The following is a 6877-nucleotide window of genomic DNA, read 5'->3' as shown; positions in this document are numbered from 1 at the left end:
CCCCAAGCGACCCTTGCCCTCACTCCTGAGCTCATCCTGGACCCCTCTTCCGTTATATCATGCTATAGCCACATGGCCCACTGCGTCTTCTGTAGTTCCTTGCCTACACCCTGGGTGCTCCCACCTCAGGACCTTTGCATCTGCAGTTCCCTCTACCTGGAATATTTTACCACCAAATCGTTTGCAAGCCTGGCTCCTTGATAAGTAGCTCAAATGTCACCTCCTGAGAAGGGCTGTCCTGGAACACCTTGCCTAAAAAGACCTTCCCCTAGTCACTTGTACTACCTGACGCTTTTGTTGTTTCTGTTGCACTTAACACAATCTAAAGTCATCTTATTTATTTTGCTATCTTTTCGTTACTGTCTGTCTCCCAAAGAGAGAGCCTCAGACATCTTTAGAGGCTCTTCAGTGACCTTCCACTTGTAGAGAAGCTGTCCTTGGCCTGGCCAGAACCCTTTAGGATGGCTTTAAGAATGGTTTTGGGGAATACTTTTACCTTCAGATACAGAACGAGAATCCTAGGCACTAGGCACTAGGCAGAATGCCAGTGCATTGTATCACTGTAGCCTTAAGATACTTTTGAAGAGCTTTCCTTTTTTTAGATTAAAATTATTGGCCTAATTTTGTGACATAGTTCTCTGGCGAATGAAGTAAGAATGTGTACACATGAATACTTTTGTTTGGTCTTGGCTTTGTTTGTAAATATTATACACATACATGCAATTATCTCAAAGTACAAAGTTTAGTGTACGGTGTATCTCAACAGGCTCGTTTGGGTGCCGACTCTTCCTTCTTCTCTACACGATCTCTGAGAAGTCTCATGATTCTTCTTTATGTTCCTCCAGAATTATATTCACTCCTTACATTTAATGTCAAGAAATTCAGGGGCACCTGAGTGGCTCAGTTGGTTAAGTGTCAGACTTCAGCTCAGGTCATGATCTCATGGTTTGTGGGTTCGAGCCCCGTGTCGGACTCTGTGCTGACAGCTCAGAGCCTGGAGCATGCTTCAGATTCTGTATCTCCCTCTCTCTCTGCCCCTCCCCTGCTCATGCTCTGTCTCTGTCTCTCAAAAATAAATAAATGTTAAAAAATAATTTTAAAAGAAGTTCAAACTTTTGTCTCACGTATTCATTGGCCATTTGTATTTTGTGGAGCATGTACTTATTCTTTGTGTTTTTGTATTAGGGTTGCTCTTTTTCTCATTTATAGGTAAGAACTATTTTTCGTTATAATGTCAGAACCCCTTTGCCGATCGTATATCTCACAGATATACCTTCTCATTTTATTTGAGGCCAAACTGTCAAAGTTTCTCTTATAAAAATTTCCCCCAAGAGAAAGGAGAATCCTACGCAATCAGCAGCAGCATCCACACTTATGGACTGATAGCCTTCCTGCTCCATCTTATAACCATATCTACCTCCTTCCACCGCTATGAGTTATTATTTTTTTTATTAAAGACTTCCTTTTAAAATTATTTTAGAGAGAAGGCATATGCAAGCAATGGGGAGGGGCAGAGGGAGAGACACAGAGAATCTTAAACAGCCTCCATGCTCAGCACAGAGCCCGCAGCTCTGATACCCTGACCTTAGCTGAAATCAACGTAGGCTCAAACTACTGAGCCACTGAGGCACCCCTCCCTGCATTATTTTGAGGCACATCTTCAACATCAGCTCATTCACCTGTAGTGTTTAAACAGTATGTCTAAAAGGTGAAGCGTTTGTGTATACACAAGTACCACACCATTATCTCACCTACAACGGAGCAATATTATTAAATATCTAGTCCATGTGTAGATGTTCCAGAANAGTCGGACGCTTAACCGACTAAGCCACCCAGGCGCCCCTCCTTGTGCTTATTTAATGAAGACACCATGTTGTTTGTCCTGTAGAATTTCCCACAGTCTGGATTTTTCTGATTGCATCTCAAAGTACTCTTTATGTGTTGCTCTGGCTTCATTTCCTGTAAACTCATAGTCAGATCTAAAGAATTGATAAGATTGGGTTTTGTTTTTTCTTTTCTTTTTAGTTTTTGCAAGACTAATTCATAGTTCCTGCTGGTGCCTCTGTCAGGAGGCCCCTTGCATCTGGTGGCTCCTCCTGTAACCTCAGCAGCCCTGGGACCAATCATTGCTTTGATCCTTTCTCTCTTTGGGTTGTAAAATGCTAGTATTTTCGTTCTACCATTCTTCTTCATTTATTAGCCAGGATGCTCCTGGAAGGACAAATTTCCCCTTATTAGTCACTTGTTTAAAAGCCAGTGGTACAGTTTTACAGAAAAGGCAAGATTCTTTCTTTTCAGGTGCCTGTTGTCAGAATAATGAGTTAGCTCCTTGCCATTCTCAAAAGGTGACAATGAGTATTGTTTTAAACTTGGTAATGTTACAAACTCATGAGTATTGTTTTAAACTTGGTAATGTTACAAACTCATGAACTTAAACATATATGGAGTGTTTGAATTCATTTTAATTATTATTTCTGTTGGTACACAAACATGATAATTCATCTCAGGGTGAGCATCTAGTCTGCGAACTGAGGCCGTTTATAGCATTTACGACGTGGGCCTGCCATATGGTTTTTGAGGAGTGACCAAAATAACAGCTTCTGTCCTCTTCTGTTTCATCATTTAAAATCAAAATTCAAAAATAATGATGAGAAAACCAGTTAATATTTTGAAAAGCATAGTGAAAGAATTCTATATATTGGGCTATGAAAGCAGTATTGTTGTTTCTTTTAAAGATTTTATTTTTAAGTAATCTCTACACCCAACACAGGGCTCGAACTCATGACCCGAAAATCAAGAGTCACATGATCCACCACCTGAGCCAGCCAGGCTCCCTAGCAGTTTTTTTTTCCCCCTAATAAAAAGACCATTTTGATACTAAGACATAAATTTGTTGCTGGTGTTCATCTGGCTCCCAAACCAAACCACATATACTTTGGCATTTAAAATGTTTTTCTGCGTTGATAAATCGTGCTTTACAAGTGCATCCCTACACCCTTTCCTATTTCTCAATGAATCTTTTATCCTCTCTATTTCACGTTGCGTAATAACGTCACTGAGGTTTTTAAAACCATTATGAAATGTGTGTAGAGAAGTACAGAGACTTAAAGGTATGGTTGAAAGAATAATACTAAAATCAACACAGGTGGTTGGAAGAATAGTAATAAAGTAAACACACCCATGAGTCCACCATTAAGAGGAAGAATTAGGGGAACACCTGGGTGGCTCAGCCAGTTAAGCGTCTGGCTCTTGATTTCAGGTCATGATCTCACTGTTTGTGAGTTTGAGCCTCAAGTTGGGCTCTGTGCTCACAGCATGGAGGCTGCTTGGATTCTGTCTCTCTCTCTGCCCCTCTCCTTGCCTGTGCATGTGCGCTTCTCTCTCTCTTCTCTTCTTCCCTCTCTTAAAAATAAATAAATAAACTTAAAGGTAAAGAGCTAGAACTTTACAAGGGCGTGGGATACCTTCGTGCCTCCTTTGCCAGACTGATGCCTCTACAACCCTATCCCCAACGTTTGTGTCAGTCATTCCTTTATCGTTGAGCCACCCATACTATCCTAAAACAATCTACTCTTTGGGTTTGAGCACCTGTGTAGCCAGCACAAACCAAGTGAGGACAAGACAGGGTTGCTCTTATGAGAAAGATGGGAGATGATAAGGTGGACAGTTTCTGGATCTGTCTGGGGATTCACCTTCTCTAGGGGAAGTCAGCAGGCACAGCCTGGAGAGTTCTGTGGACTAGGGCTCCCGGTCTGGGGCTCTGGCAGATCAGGGTGGCATCACACACTGGGTGTCTGGTGGGGACACCGACCTTGGGGAGTACGCTGCTCTGGGCTCTTCTGTGAGGTGAAAGACATGTCTTTGGTACCTCCAGGAATGCAAAGCATTTGGACAAGTAAAAGGTGAGACCCTAAGGCCAGGCTCTCCCAAAGGTCTTCTGTCCCACGGTTACAAAGCACGTCTAAGTGACAGCAACAATTTTACAAACACAGCCCTCACCTTGTCTCTCTCGTGAGTCACAGAGCTCTGGGCCAGACCCTGTGCTGTGCACCCTCTGTAGCTCTTCTCTTGTCGCATCTTCTTTGTCCTGCATCCTGTGTGTTCCTCTTTACTGATGGACTCTGACCTTGCAGAGCACTTAGCATCTTGGAGGGTATATATATATATTTTTTGAGAGTTTGCATCCCTGAAATGCATTATTCTCTGCTCATTTTGGTAGCTTGACTTTGAATGGATTTTAATTTTTTTATGTTTTTTTTTTATTTTTGAGAGAGAGGCACACACAGCATGAGCAGGGGAGGGTCAGAGAGAGAGAGGGAGACACAGAATCTGAAACAGACTCCAGGCTCTGAGCTAGCTGTCAGCACAGAGCCCGACATGGGGCTCGAATCCATGAACTGTGAGATCATGACCTGAGCTGAAGTTGGACGCTCAACCGACTGAGCCACCCAGGCACCCCTTGAATGGATTTTAGATTGGAAATAATTTTCCTTCATAATTTTGTCTTCTTTCTTCTTTAGTCCCTTTTGAGAAGTCTTAAGACCTTCTGCTTCCTGATTCTTTGGATGCGATCTTTTCTGTCTCCCCACTTCCTGTCTGAGCGCACAAAGTAGGGTCAACTTTGATGTATATGGTGAATAGGTGGCCCCTTCAATCTGGCAGTTCACGTCCTTCCATTCTAGGAAACTTCTTGCCTTATTTTAATGATGATTTCCTGTCCTCTACTTCTTTTTAAACTCCTCTTATTGGGATGTTGGTTCTTATGGGCTGCTCCTCTAATATTCTTATCTCACATCTTCTATTTTCTACCCCTGAGGGTTTTTTTCCCTCTACTTTTTGGAAATCTCCTGAACTTTATCTTCCAACCCTTCTGTTGGGTTTCCTTTTTGCTATATGCTTTCATTTGCAAGAATTTGTTTTAAACCCCTATATTCTCTCTAACCTTCTCTTTCTTCCTGTACTTTCTCTCTTCCACTTCTTCAAGATTCAGGTAGAATCTTATGATGGTTTCAGGCAATATCTTCTTTTATATGTCCAAAGATATCAATGATATTTCTTTCTCTGCATATATTTTATCTGAAGTGTTCCCCCTCAGGCCCTGCTTTCTGTTTGCTTTGGTCTCTATCTTCAGTCGAGGAGGCGATATTTAGTTATCAGTAATGCGTGGCCATGTGCTCAGGACGAAGAGGTGAGGAGTAAACAGCCACTTAGAAACTCTGCTCATGAAAAAAAAAAGGGGGGGGAGGGAGCCTGGGTGGCTTAGTCGGTTGAGCGTCGGACTTTCGCTTAGGTCATGATCTCGCGGTTCGTGCGTTCCAGCCCCGCGTCGGGCTCTGTGCTGACTGCCAGCTCAGAGCCTGGAGCCTGTTTCAGAGTCTGTGTGTCCCTCTCTCTCTGACCCTCCCCTGCTCACGCTGTCTCTCTCTCTCCTAGAAATAAATAAATAAATAAATAAATAAATAAAATAAACTCTGCTCATGTGGGTGTGTCTTCTTGTCTTTGAGCTCGATTTCGGTGAGCTGACTGAAAGGGAATCTTTGATTTTAGCATCTCTAGATCCTCCTAGGGATAGCCATGCTTTCCAGGAAAACCCTTTCAGTTGCCTGCCTTGGAGTTAAGGCTTTGGCTGCAAACCCTCTAGTAGGTTGTGGTGGAGAAGGGCTGGAGAGTTTCTGCATTTGTCATTCAGAATGCATGCAATCACTTAATCCCAGTTAGGCGTGGCCTCCCTGAACCAGATGCTCTGAGTTACCCTCTCAGAAAATACATCCTTAGTTCTCAGCTAGGGTAGAAGCTCCTGTCCCTCTTCTTTTGCAGTTGTAAAGGTGCATGGTCCACACATCCATGAGCATTTTTTTCCTGGCCGATTCTGGATTTTATATGGCCTGGTAGCTGCGTTGACCTTCGTTTCCCCCACTTGTGCTCAGTGCTTGGCTTTTTCAAATTTGCTATACCTGCTGTCACTCATCCACTGGCTTTTCATTGCAAGATTTGGAGGCTGCTCTCGTTGCAGGTTTAAGTGTTTTAAAAATATTTCAATGGAGTAGTGAGAAGGAGAAAATTTAAGATATATTTTGTTTAATCTGCTCCCTTGTCCTCCTAATATTGTAGGTTTTTAATGTTCATTTGAAATTCCTTCCCTCTAAATGCATTGTAAAGGGTCACAGTTTGAAACCTAGAAGGAAGACTGATGTAGTTAGTTCCTTGGACCATATTCCCAAGTTGACCATGGCCAGCTCATTCAAACAATTGAAAACAACCCTGGCAAAACATATTTGCCATGTGATGGACTAAAATGGGAAACAGCCAACTGATTGAGTTTCACACTTTCAACCTGACCATGTTTGAAGCCAGTCTATATTGAGCTGGTGGCCTCAGTTTTTGTTTTTGATTTTGTTTTGTTTTTCCAAAAGGAACTCCTAGCCAAGCTGGCTTTTGATGGGTCAGTAGCCTGATGTTTAAAAGACTGGCTAAGGTAGAAGCATCCATGTCAGCCACAAACCAGATTTTCCCCTGAATCATTCCTCAGGGAGAGAAACATGAAATCACAACTCACAGGGCTTTGGGGTGTGGTTCAAAGGGCCACTCACTGGTAGTGAGAAAGTTTGACATATTTTGCACTGCACTCCATAACGTGTCCGTGTTTGCTTAAATACAAAATCAGCTGTTGACCACTGAGTGTAATGACTGCTCCGGAACAGTGAGTTGAAGATTTCCATAGTTTTTGGCCTATTTATCACATGTCTTTTTTAGAAGTACATCACAAATGCCTTATGTAAACTTTTCAGTGGAAGAATTTCCATTGCATCTCCTGCCTGAAAATATAAAACCTCTGGGCCTCTCTTCATCAGCAAAAAAAAACAAAAAAAAAAAAAAA

This window comes from Crocuta crocuta, unplaced genomic scaffold (genome assembly GCF_008692635.1).
Source record: "Crocuta crocuta isolate KB4526 unplaced genomic scaffold, BGI_CrCroc_1.0 scaffold93, whole genome shotgun sequence".
Taxonomy (NCBI): domain Eukaryota; kingdom Metazoa; phylum Chordata; class Mammalia; order Carnivora; family Hyaenidae; genus Crocuta; species Crocuta crocuta.
This window is presented reverse-complemented; position numbering follows the sequence as displayed.